Source organism: Euleptes europaea, chromosome 5 (assembly GCF_029931775.1).
Source record: "Euleptes europaea isolate rEulEur1 chromosome 5, rEulEur1.hap1, whole genome shotgun sequence".
In the NCBI taxonomy this organism is placed as follows: domain Eukaryota; kingdom Metazoa; phylum Chordata; class Lepidosauria; order Squamata; family Sphaerodactylidae; genus Euleptes; species Euleptes europaea.
In genome coordinates, this window is record NC_079316.1 from 55,340,966 (window position 1) to 55,355,163 (window position 14,198).

General features: G+C 38.9%; 1 protein-coding gene across 1 annotated transcript in view; it reads left to right on the plus strand.

The window, feature by feature from the left end:
• CNNM2 (cyclin and CBS domain divalent metal cation transport mediator 2) overlaps positions 1–14,198 on the plus strand; it is a 178,962-nt gene that overhangs the window by 118,467 nt on the left and 46,297 nt on the right.

Below are 14,198 nucleotides of genomic sequence, written 5' to 3' on the forward strand. Positions count from 1 at the left end.
AGTGGCCAGCACCACAAAACTGGGACACAGTTTTCCAAGGTAGAGGTTGCCACGGGGTGGGGGGAGCTGAAGACAAAGGGACAGATAAAGGTAGGTTGGCTGTTGGGTGAAAAGGAGATAGGGTGGCCAACTGCAGGTTAGGAAATACCTGGAGATTTGAGGGATGGAGCCTGGGGAGGGTAGAGTTTGAAGAGGGGGGGACCTCAGAAAGCTATAATGACACAGACCACCCTCCACAGCAGCCATTTCCTCCAGGGGAACTAGGGATGCCAACCTCCAGAATTACAACTGACCCGGGACAGAAAGAGTGATGGTGTGGGGGCAAAAAGAGAAAGAAAGTGACAGGCATGGAGGAGACAAAGTGTAAGAAAAGGGATGGCAGGAGGGAGAAGGAGTGAGAGACAGAGAGAAGTAGGGAGATAGGAAGAAGAAGCAAATGTGGGGGAAATGGGATAGCTGCTCCTGCAAGTTCCTTGTGGGTCTCCACTTGTAACATATAAAGGTTATTTGTTATTGGTTCTTGTAGGTTATCCGGGCTGTGTGACCGTGGTCTTGGTATTTTCTTTCCTGACGTTTCGCCAGCAGCTGTGGCAGGTATCTTCAGAGGAGTAACACTGAAGGAAAGCAAATACCAAGACCACGGTCACACAGCCCGGATAACCTACAAGAACCAATGAACTCTGACCGTGAAAGCCTTCGACGTTATTTGTTATATTTGGGAAGGAGGGGTTGCATTAATAATGAGTTAATTAAAAGTGAATTAATTATTTTGAATTTTAAATGAAAAACAAGATACTCTAAATCCAAGAAGTAGCTCTTGTTTTACATTGAAAACACATTCATTTTCCTTTTGGTATAGGTAGCATTTTTATTGCATTTATTGTATATGGCCAAAGGCTGTTACAGAACATAAAATAGAAATAATAAATAGCTGCTTATCAAATAAAATTTTTTTCACCTGTCAACTTTAGCCCATATTTTCTTGGCTGCCAAGGCAAACAGCAGCATTCTGTATGAACTGAACAAGTCAGTGTCTGAGAAAAGAAAAATCAGCTTCTCAGTCTTTTTTTATTACTGTATTTTTGCATATTTCTTCAAATGCCCCCTCATGAGTGTGTACACATACTTTACAATTTCTTTTACAGGAATAATTTGAAATATTTGTCACATATTCTAGTGGTGCCCTGACCTGGATGGTCCATGCTAGCCTGATCTGATCAGATTTCAGAAGCTAAGCAGGGTTGAACCTGGTTAGTATTTGGATGGGAGACCACCAAAGAAGTCCAGGGTCGCTATGAAGAGGAAAGCAATTGTGAACCACCTCTGAACATTTCTTGCCTTGAAAACCCTATGGGGACGCCATATGTTAGCTGTGACTTGACAGCGCTTTTCACCTCCACTTTTTTTTTTGCCATCAAGTCACAGCTGACTTACGGAGACCCCATAGGGTTCTCAATGCAAGAAACATTCAGAGGTGATTTGCCATTGCCTGCCTCTGGGTCACACTCCTAGTATTCCTTGGAGGTCTCCCATCCAAATACTTGCCTGGGTCAAGGCTGAGACTGCCCCAAGGTCACCCAGCTAGTTTCCATGGCAGAGTAGGGATTCAAACTTGGGTTTCCCAGATCCTAGTCCAATACTTTAACCACTACACCATGCTGGCTGTCTCTCATCTCCACTAGTGGTGGGAAAATATGAGTGGAAAAAATGCATTTTGTTCTTCTGGAACAGTAAGGTAAAATAGCTACTTGTGTAATCTTGAATCCTTTTTTAGATAATCACTTCAGAAATAGTCCCAATGTGAAAGTATAGTCCCAGTGTGAATTTGGGGAAACATTTCCTGTTTGATAAGACTAGTGGGCTTGTTTATCTAACCTACATTGAGGACATGAGCATGCCTCTTTTTGAGCCTTCCGTATTCCTCAACCAATAAACAAAACAGTAGAGCTGCAAATTTTGCCTTTGTTAGATCGTTTGTAGTGATAATTTCCAGTAGGCTAACATAGGCCATCTGATACCTGTTGCCCACTAACCATCCAAAGATGCTAAGTGATAGGCAGGCAAAGGAACAGCAAGCTGGGCTAAGTAAGCCCTCTACTGTCCGACTGGCTAGGGGTCACACTGGGTGTTCATGAGGCTAGTGGGACTTCTAGTCATTAGCTTCCTTGGGGTCTGTATTTTGAGGCTTGCTGAATATGAGGGGGTTGAAAAACATTTACAAATGCTGGTACAGTGTGGGACTGCCCCTTTGATTAGTTCCTGATGTTGAGCTTAGATTAATAACTTTTTCTTTTTAAGAAAATCAAATAAAAGTTTCCTGCTCCCTCTGCTGGCTATTTTCTTACTTTTTAAGTGCTGTTTCGAATAGTAGCTTCAGATGGCTGATAAGTGAAGAATGTCTTGTGCAAGTATGGAAGTACTAAATTGTAAGTACCAAGGGGGAAAATCCATATCTGCCTACTAATAAACAACCAGATTTGTGGAGAAACAATCTCTTCTGAAGACCATGTGGGAAAATAGAGACATGCTAACCACACAATAGCCTTATGAGATTTCCTAGACTCTGAGTGTGTCTCTTGTATTGTGTATTTGTTTGTCTTTCAGAATTTTATCTCTGTTGCTCCTGCTTTGCTAGACAAAATACCCCAAGTGCTTTTCTCTAGACTCAATATTTTTCTTTGACAAAATTGGTTATCCACCCTTCCTGATTTATTCTTTGTCACTCTTTTTCTTCCATTCTGATTCTGGTTGCCATATCTCAAAGGATGTAGCAGGTTTGGAAAAAGTACAGAAGAGGGCAACCGAGATGATTAAGGGGTTGGACAATCTATAAGAAAATGTTGAAGAGTCTGGGACCTTTTGCTCTAAAAAAAAAATAGATGGCTTTTCTTTCTAGAAAAAAAGACAGAGGTGCATGACAGATTGACAAAATTATGCACGGAGTGTAGAAAATGGATAGAAAGAGCTTTTTCTCTCCCCAAATACTAAAACTCAGGAGCATCCAGAGAAGCTGATGGGCAATAGGTTCAGGACAGAGAAAAGGAAATATTTCTTTACTCAATGTGGAATTCAATGCCTATGTAAGTAATGATGATCACAAGTGTAGATGGCTTTAAAAGTGGATTAAACAGATTTATGGAGGACAGGTCCATGCTTGGCTATTAGCCATGCATGGGGAGTTAATGGAACATCCATACACAGAGGTAGCAAACCTCTGATTGCCAGTGCTAAGAGGCAGCATCAGGGAAGGCCTCTTTTTATATGTCCTGTTAGTTGGCCCTCCAGGGGAGCTGGGTGGCTGCTGTGTGAAACAGTGTGCTGGACTAGATGGACTGCTGGTCTGATCCAGCAGGGTTCTTCTTATGTTAATTTCTAGCCTGTGTCTAGATTCAACTGGTTACATTTTAATGATTTCTTAGCGATAACACAATTGTGAATGCACAGCTGCCTTTCCGCACAGACTCTTTGTTATTTGTTGATTTTCAGTCATCTTTGGTTGACTTAAGAAGTTTTGCAGGCTCTCAAGTGTAAACTAGTGTTTAAAGGCTGTGCCTCAATTCTCAGATTTGAAAAATGGCAACAAAGACATTCAAGATAAAAAAAAATGTATGTTTTGAAAGCCCTCTGGCTGGGAATTGTGTCACCTTTGTATTCCAGACAGCACCAAAATTCTTTTGGTCACTTATCTAATAAAAATGAAATTGTATTTTAATGTTATGCAGAATGCTAAAAGATATAATTACTTGGATGGAAGAAGCCCTTTCTAAAGAAAAGGATGACTGTATGGCCTAATGTGTCACATATTACCTCGATCTGTTCAAACATGACACTATCTCACTGATACCACAAGGCTGCTGGATCAGATGCCCTCTAACTTTACTCTGGGAATGATTAAGAATTTCCCTTATTGACATCCTGGAATGAAAAGTTTTGAGCAATAAAGCATCCCCCAGTATTCTCGGACTCTTAAGCAAGTTAAAACAGTTTACTCCAACAAATGCTTATTTCCCTAAAGAGCTCAATTCACTTTGTCTGTTGTCTCTAATGGGGCAAATGACAATCTTCAAATGCAATACTGTGTTACACACTTAAAACAGAGTTTGGAATATGATTTGCAATTCTAAAGAGCTTGGCATTAAGTTTCATCATGTGTTCTAGGTTATTCGGTGTATATGCCTAAAAGATAATAGCTTCCAATTTTCAAAATAAAAATGTTACAGGTTTTCCCAAAAAGTAGGTGAGATAGTGTTCAGGGTTATGTGTGTGTGCTTGTGTGTGTGCATGGTTGTTATGAGCATAGATGAAAATCTTACATGTAAAATATTATTTGAAGTGTTCTTTGTGTTTTGATGTGTTTTACCACAGCCTTTCACTTTTCTTTCTCAGGACAATATTGTATGTTTCCATATTCCATGTTTTTCACCTACTGGGAATTGAGGCCAAATGAGAGAGTACTGCTTATGGTACTTTTTTTGAGTCATGATTGATATTCACTGAGAGTAAGGCCTTCTCAATAGTTGTTCCAGTTCTGTGGGGTATCCTTCCATAAGATTTCTGTGCCTCTCTATCAGTTTTCCTTCAGAGATGGATTTGTTCAGGCTCTTGAATGAATTTTCTAATTATTTTAAATCATTTTATTTGAAGCATTCCTGTTATATCTATTTATCTCTCTGCTCCTGCTATATGTTTGTTATCCCGGTCATATACGTCATATACGTCACCAAAGTTTTGTTTATCCTCTGCAATTCCTTTGGAACGTCAAGACCACAGATAGCAGAAGGTTGGCAGTCCTACTCATACTTCTGAGCTGCTGTAAGACACAATCCGGATGATTAAGTCCCATGTTGGGCACCAGAAAACTGCAGGTGTATCTGCAGAGGAAGTCCAGAGATGAGGTGCTTCACAAGGAGCCTGCACAGCTTGGACTCAGATCTGTGTTCTGGCCTATGCCAGAGTTTTAAAGGGATCCTGAACATCTAGGTGTTGCCAGACCCCAAGTAGTAAATGTCTGTGGAAATGTCCCTTGATATGGTGGTCTCATTTGTCTGAAAGTCTGCAGACGTTGTATAAACACCCAAAGCACAATATAGTGCCTTCTGCTGCAAAACTACAGGAACAGCTCCCATGACAATGTTGCTGAAACCAACCACAGATCCTGTCTTTTTACTCCTTTTTACTATGATCATGGAGAACTTTGGTTCAAAGAATCCACTGTTTGAGATTCCTGAGAGATCAGAACCCTAACTGCTAGGTTCTGAGGAATTCCTAAGACCAGGACGGCCAACAATACACCTTCTTTACAGGCAGCCCCAGGGTAGAGAAGGCCGGCACAAGAGGCAGCGCTGCTCATGGTACTTTGCCAATGGTAAGCTGAGTTATGCTGTGTTGTGTTATCTTCTGTAACTGTCATGAATGCCATCTTGGCAGTACTGTTGTTGAGAGTACTATAAGAAACATTATGCAATACGTAGTGCATGACTTTGGGGTAAAATAATAAAAGGGGAGGGAGGAATATGTTATTGGAATGATAAGCGTAATTCCCTATTAAATTTTAATGTTTGATATTCTGTCACACTGGTGTGTTCTCACCAGTACTTGTTCATACTGCTGAGCCTCAATTATCTACTCAGCTGTTCTTGCCTGGTTTCTCCACTTTAATTTCTAAAGATTTATAGTTCTCTCTGTCTCTCCCCTTCCACCTCCCCATTCATCCATTTCCATCTACTAGAACAAGCGTGTGTATAAATTATAGAATGTATTCCTTATACTCCTAAGCAGAGTTGACTTCAGTGGATTTAGACTGACGTAACTGCTTTGGATCGCACTGTTAGTCACCTTCTTGCTATGTCTGCTTCCCTTCCTCTTTTGTTTTTTGTTTTTCATGGGTGACTGAGATAGCTGTACATGTATGTTTATTGTCCTGGGTCACTTACCTCTTTCTCTGCTTTTTTTCAGTGATGCGGCTGGCCTGGGAATCGCAAAGGAAGAGAAAGAAAAGGTAGAGGACAGAAATTTATGTGATCTGCTGTCTCCAGAGGTGCGGCTCATGATACCATAAGCCAAAGAATTTCTTCTGCCTGAATTAGAATGAAATAATGGAACTTAAATGCCAGAGTTGTACCAAACAAGACTTCAGTTTTCAGTCTCCAGTTCATGGGCAAGGTGACACAAAGCTATCAGGTTGTGCTCAAGTTCTTCAGAGGTTCAAAATAGAATGACTTCCTCTGTGGACCAGCTGGCTCTGGTTGTTCACCCTACTGCCTCATGATTTGTTGAAGATTAAGGTTACTTCTTGAATACAATCCAGTCCTAAAATCAAAGCAGTAACAAAGAGTGATACAAAAGAGGAGAAATGTAGTTTAGTGTTTAATACCGTACAAGTTGTAGTACAGTAGTGAGTTTATTAACTGCAAAAATCTCTTATTGTTGGCACAGATTTGGTGGTTAAATCCAAAGACTTCAGTAGATGGAGAACCTATAAGCAGTGAAAGCTGCACTGACACATTCAGATTTTGCACAGCTGAAAAGTGACCTTGTTCTTTTGTTCTTACTGTGTTATATAAGCCTTTATCTGTGAGGATAAAAGTGAAAATGCACTGTTGCTTAGTTTGGAAGATTCCTTCAGTCATTGTGCTTTGAAGAACAAAATATATTGTGATGTTGCAAAAAAAATTGGTTGTTAATATAAAAGCAAAAAGGAAAGGAAAACAACACTAAAAATAAGCAGAGAAAACAGGCACGTTGTAAAATGGTGCTGTATGGACAGCCTAGATCCAACATCAAAAGGATGTTGTATGGCAAATGCATCATACATTTTGATAAATACGTTACCTTCAAAGACAACTGTAAATCTCAAGTGAATGCAAACTAAGATATTATATGGCAGTAATTTTGGTGATCTGATAAGTTATTAATGTGTTATGTAATATTAGGGCTTTTTTGTTGGTTCTTGCCCCATACTGCTTCAGTTTATCCTTTAATTTCTGCACATTTTTTGTGCTTTTAGTTTTCACCTCACCCCCCCTTTTTTCTAGTTCTTTTGGGACCACTTTTGTCCAATATATTTTTTTAACCAATTTTGAGTCTTCTTGATTTCTCATGTGTAATATTTCTTTCGGTTTTGTTTGTTCTGTTCACTCCCACTCACCTCCATCCCATTTTTTGATGGTTGGACTTTCATCATCCAACCACACCCTCTGCTTTCCCCCCATCCCTGTCCACCCTGAGAAATGTGTGGTTCCATTTTTTATCTTTTTTAACACAGCTTTTATAGTGATATATCGTTATATCTGTATAAAAGGATATCACCAGAGTCATGTTTATTCATTTTCTTGGAAAGTGTTTTTGGGCTGAACTGCTAGATTCAACACAGTCATGTTTCCCGGTTGTTAATACCCTGGGTTTTTCAGAGAACCACCCCCTCTCATAGCCTGGGCAGTGAGCCGAGTGGAGCCACTTTCCTGTGGCCTGGAGGTGGCTGCTACTACTCTTGTTTGTGCCAACTAACCAGCTAACCTCCTCTGGCTACTTCTGGGCTGCACAACTTTTGAAACAGCTCCCTCCTCCTCCTCCTCTACACTTAAAAAAACAAAGCAAGCCATAGTCAGAGACATATGTTTACTTAAACACACATACACATAAATGCAGAGGCCACTTTATTAGATGCTCTATCGCTTGCTGTATTCTAGAAGGTGAGGAATATCCCTTTTCCAGCAGTCTATTGATATAGTTCATGCACAAAAAATCTTTTTAAAGGGGTTGGTGCTATGACAACAGCAACCTGATTATGTAAGGCATGTCTAGAAGAAAATTAACTAACTCCACAACTGGAAAAATGCAGAGAGAAGGCAGATGTGCAGAATACCCATGCCCAAAATGGTCCTGCTGCTAGTGGATCGACTACAAAGAAAAGTAGGAATAAGGAACTTGCAGAAAATGCCCAGTAGTCTGTTAATTTATATCCTTTGATAGTTTGTGCTCCTTTATGGATTACATTATTTTGCATAAATTGTATTGTAGCCCTCCTTGGACAATTACAGGCCAATTTCTCGAATAAAATTGGGTATTTCTGTTTACCATAGGACACCATTTGCCTTTACTTCTTTGGTTATTAATGTAGGCTTGTTGTATTTTCTTTGCATAGCATTTAAAATAACTTCAAATGTGTCAGTTAAAGAAAAGACATGCCAAGTATTTGTAGATTCACACTTCAATCTATATGCATTGTATGTCATTTCCCTATCTTTAAGTGCTATCAATGTAGAGAAAACTCAACAAAATAATTTAAATCACTCATTAGACATTATGTGGGCTACAGTGTCAACTACACTATTTAGATTAGAAGCCTGGATAAATTATTCTCCCATTATTCCAGTAGACAGTAGTATGACGAGTCATGAAATCCCAGTGCAGGTGCCTTTCTCAGATGCCTGATAAGTTGGAAAAGTTAGTTTGATCAAAGCTCTCCAGAGGAATGTCAGTGTGCATAGTGACGTTTTGCTACTTAGAATATGCGGTTAAGCAAGAAAATGGAATATATCTACTCATCAAGCCATCTTCTGAACCATTTTCTGTTACAAATTACTCAACCTTTGCCATTGCTAACTCTTCCAAGGGGATATAAATCAGCAATGAAACTTCTTGTAAGAAAAGGCAATCTTAAGATAGTACAGAAGGAGCTAAAAGTGGTATTTGCACTCTTTATGAAGGTCCCAGCCTTCATAAATGTACTGCAGTGGAAAACTCATAAAGAAAAGGAAAATCAAACTTTTAGCAATTCAAGTGAGAAAGAACGTAAATACCTTTAGTCTTAAAGACCAGCAGTCTTTGAACCCTTACCTGGTGATTCACTGTGAGACTAATGATGTCTGCGACCTAAGTTCTTGGTGCTTCCCCTGATATCTGAAGAATTATCAGGAACCCTACCTTTCTCTTTACACTTCACATCATGATTGATCTATACAAGCAAACAGCCACTGGGTCATTTCACTAACATACACTGTAAAATTTATAACTATATTAAGTAACTCTCAGACTAAAAATAGATTAAATTAAAATATGAGCTCTTTCGCCCCTGGAAATAAGAGAAAGGAAAGAAAGAGGACTTGGAAGTTATGGGTTGATATATCAACTATCTAGATAACTAACAGTGCAGTCCTAAAGAGAGTTACTCCAGTCTAAGCCCATTCATTTCACTGTGCTTAAACTGGAGTAACTCTCATTAGGATTGTGCTGTAATTTATACAAGTATCCACCAGTTAGAGTCCAGCTCTATCATGGTGAAACAACTGTCAAAGTTCTTGTAGTAGCAAATGACTGTACTCCTCAGCTAAATTGTTGCTTCACTTCAGAATTCCTGTTATTTATACAATTCTTTTAAAATAAATAATATGTTACAAAATATTATCTTGTGTGTATATGCCTATTCTAATAACTGTAAAAAACTCGTCCTTCTGGTATATCTCATTTCTGAATATTGCAAGAAATGCCGCTGTGTTTTCCTCACAGTCATTCAGCTGATTTGTCGGACTACTCCACCATTGACTGAGATGGCTGTCAATCTGTCAGTTCTCTGGAGTTTCTGATGTGAAGACTCTTAATTTTGCAAGGCACAGTGCATGTAGGAGGAGTAGGAGGAGTAACTTCCAAAATCGTGGTATGAAACAGGCAGTTTATCCTACCCATAATAGACTGTGGGCATATAATAAATCATTCCCAGAATATGTGTTTCCATGAATCTCTGTAAAATGTCTCTGTGTATGTTCATTATATATAACTGCCACCAAGAAGAGTTTACAGAATGAAGGCAGAGAGAACCTTCTGTAGTACCCAGTTTTTTCTTGAGAACTTGTTATTGTTTAATCATTCTTATCATATATTGCATAGATACATGTTTTTGTTGTTTCATTTAGTAATGTGTAGGTGTATGTATTTTGTTATAGTTAGGGTCACGTGTGAAATGAAGAATGAAGTCACGTGTGAAATAAGCAATGAGCATAAAAAGTATTTTGCATCTAGATCTATCAACCAACTAAAGAATTTTTAATACAAATATAGTAAAAAGTATTTAAACCACTAATTCATTGATCAGTTACATTTTCACTTAATCAATACATCTCATTCTCAGCAGGGCCAAATCTGCAGGTACTTAAATCCAGAGGTTGAAGCTACGAACAGTCAAGCCAGATCTTTCTACAAACCTGAGAAAAGCAGCAGGTTTGCAGAAAAATCTTAAATACATACATAGATACATATATACATTGTGGGTTAACCCCCCAAATAATAGAAGCAGTGCCTGTAACTTTAAGAAATGAATGCGCCTTCAGTGGTGGTTGCTAAGCAACCATAACAAAACCACTAATCCATTGATCAGTTACATTTTCACTTCATCAATATATCTCATTCTCAACGGGGCCAAATCTGCAGGTACTTAAAGCCAGAGGTTGAAGCCACGAATAGTCAAGCCAGATCTTTCTACAAACCTGAGAAAAGCAGCAGGTTTGCAGAAAAATCTTAAATACATAGATAGATAGATACATACATACATACATTGTGAGTTAACCCCCCAAATAATAAAGCAGTGCCTGTAACTTTAAGAAATGAATGCGCCTACAGTGGTGGTTGCTAAGCAGCCATAACAATATTGCCAGCCTTCAAGTCTTGGTTTCTGTCAGTAAGGGGGAGGGCCCTTTCCAGGGCTGTTTTTGGTCTTTGAGGAACATCTCATGGCAGCCAGGTCCAGCAGCAGCCACCAGGCAACTTGCTTCAACCCAACTTGCTACTGGCTGCTTGCTAATGTTCAACATCAGCCACCTCATGGATGCCAGTGTGATTTACTAGTTAGAGTTTCAGATTAGGATCTGGGAGACCCAGTTTTAAATCACCACTCCGCTGTGGAAGTTCACTGGGTGACTTTGAGCCAGTCAGCCTAACATATCTCACAGAGTTTTTGTGAGAATAAAATGGAGATTACGAGAATGATGTAAGCTTCTTTGGGTTCCCATTGTGGAGAAACATAAATGAAGTAAATACCAATATATCTGAAGTCAGAAGGGGATAAAAGGTGGGCAGATGGGAATGAGAGAAGGAAGAAGGAAAATTTGAGGACATGGGGCTTGTGAGGAGGAGGGAAAGAAGAAATTGTGTGGGGAGGGGTATTCAGGGGAAAGTGATGTGTGCCCTGTACATCCTTGTGGGTTTCCCATTGCACAACTGGGCTCAGCCCACCAGCCAGAACTCTGCAACTCATCCATAGTTTTGCCAGGGGGAGAGGAGGGTAAGCATGAAGACTGGGTAGGTTGGTAGGAGAGAAGGAGGCAAGGCAAGGGAAGAGGTTATGGGGGTTTACAGGGAAGAGAAAGGGGAAATAGTAGCGGACTGAAAATGAGATGCCCTCCATAAGTCTTTGCAGGTCCCTACTTGTATTTGTATATTATCGAAACTTTATATTGTATGTTATCAAAACATTAACGTAAATTAACATTACTCTTTTGGAGATGTTTAAAGAAGTATGTGAGATCACAGAATTTAAAAACCAAACACTACCACTGCTGTGTTAGAAAGAAATATGATCTTAAAATGTTTTTAATAGATCAGAATCCTAAGGAGCCTCAGAAATTGAATATGCAATGTTACTTCATGGGCCCACCAATTAATATTTGTTTCTGCTGATGAATGAACGGATGCTTTAATTGATTAATCAGAATAATCGAAGGTTGCAGCTCTAGTTGAGCTCCAGAAAAGTCCTCCTCATTTGCATCAATTAAACAAAATGGCTGTCTTCCAAATTACATGATTTACAACCCAATTTTAGCTGGGATTATGCAGAAGTAATGCTTGATGAGATCCCTATGGCTTCATTTAGAATTAGCTTGGTGTTTATTTGGTTTCTAAGCAGAATGTTCAGAAACAGTTGGCTATTTAAATTATCTATTTTTATTCTTATTTTTATTGTATCTAGTGCATTGCTCAAGGCCTGTAGGCTAAATGAGCTGTATCATTAAGAAAATTAAGAAATAGCAGCCTTGCAAGATCAAGAGGGAGCTGGGCTAAACAAAAGGCTGCATGGTTGGGTGGCCTGATCACAGCAATCAGTAAGACTTTCATTGAGAGTAAATTGCTTAATATTAATAAACATTAAAGAGCAAGCATAACGAGCCAAAATTAAAGAACTTTTGCACATGTGCGTACAAGCAGGATGGTCCACCTAAACTGGTTTTGTACTGGTTGCACCTGAACACTACAGTTTGCATACCTTTATATGAGAGAAGAGTGGGTTGATTGCAATGTTTGTCATAACAGACCGGTATGACATATAGTAAACTATAACAAAAAAATGCAAAGGTTATTAAAATGGGAGCTTACAGGGTATTTGGAAATATTAAACATCGTTACACACACCCCAGTCCTTTGTATTCTGTTGACAATAGACCCTTATCTTCTGGATTTGATTTTTTTATAATAAGAGCATTTAGAAGTTATATTAATATTTATATCTTGCTTTACTCTTCACTGGGGATCCAAATTGACTTAATAATAATCTAACAACCAGCAGCTACAACAATCAGTCAACACCAGGGTTTGTCCAGAATCTGTCTGGGCCAGTTCACTCAAGGCTACGGAAATTGAGCCACAAACTAAAAGTTGGGCTCTTGCTAAAAGGCTTATACTCTGGCATACCCAGAGCCTGAAAATACCTGAAAGAGAGAGAGATGTTCAGCCTTGATCTTCCACAGATGGCAAACGTGTCCCTAAAATCTCCTCCCTAATCCCTACAATTCAATACATTTGTCAATGTCAATACATTTGTACAGTCACATAGCTCCTAACAGTCTTGGCTTAGGACTTCTGATGTTGAATTGGAAATGAATAGTATGATTATTTCTACAAGGAAGTAATTATGGCTTGAGCAAAGTTTATTAGCATGTGCATAATTTAAAAAAAAATTGTTTTAATAATTATTCATATTGTAAAACAAGGTCCCTTCAAGATAAGTCTTGTTGGCACAGCAAATTAGGTATTTAAAATATGTCCATCTGCATCTAAACGAGTAGCTCCAAGACAATCAGATTATGCAGTAGTTACTTCGGTGAGAATATCGCGTAAGTGGAATGGAAACTTCATTTTGAGTCTAATATTAGACCTTGCTTTGGAAAATTCCTTTTAAATGATCACAAGCTGGGAATAGCAAAAGAATTTAGCTTTTGACAGACAGCATTCACAAAGAATTTGTTTTTAACTGCTTATGTTGGGTCCCTGGGAAAGCAGATGTGAAGCTTACCGAGCTGAATTGGTTTGACCTGATGCAGTGTTTATGTTGGTTGTTGATAAGGTCCCTTCCGTGGTCTAATTTTTCCAAGATATCTTCATTCTTCGAGAATGAGTTAGCTTGGGTAGAATCATTTGAATGCTTTTCAGTTTAGTAAGTACATGCCTGTACCAAATTCTTACTGCCTATAAAGGAGTCTAAGCAAACAGCAAAGGCAATCTGTTCTGGTTAGTATCTGGAGTGTGGATGAGCTGGATAGTAGTCTTAAATCCTATGGATATTTACTCAAAAGTAGCTCCCACTGAGTTTAGTGGGACTTACTTCCAGATATGTATGCATAGAATTGCAGCTTTAAGAAGGATGAAATGGGTTAGGTTGGTATACAGTGTATCCCTGAACTTCTAGTAAATTCTATCAAGACTTAGCTAGACTTTGAAAAGTTGGTTAATAGCTCCTTGATGAGTTCTGTCACTAGAGGTGAAAGCAATTTAGTGCATCCTAACAAGGAAATATCTGGTTGATATGAGTATACCAATTGCCATAGAAATGGCCAACGTGTGCATAATTTAAAAATACAAATAATTGTTCTCAGAAGGACTGCTATTGTAAAAGTGTGTAGTTTTATGACATATCTTTCTCTAAAATGGAAAAATACATTACATAATCAGTTATGCATGTTAAGTGTCATCTAGAATAGTCTAATAAAAATGTTGCCTGGTTGTGGCACATCCAGTCTTCACTCATGACTGTTAATTATGGTACTAATTCTACAGCATGCTGGTTGTCACCTGCAAAGTCAAAAAGGAAGCTGGAGCTTCTCTAGAACTCATCTGATTGGGGGGACGGGAAATCTTATTGTAGCACAATTTGTTTCAGATACCACAGCTTCTTCATTGTAGAGGTGCCGGTCATTACCGAAAAAAGTTTTGTG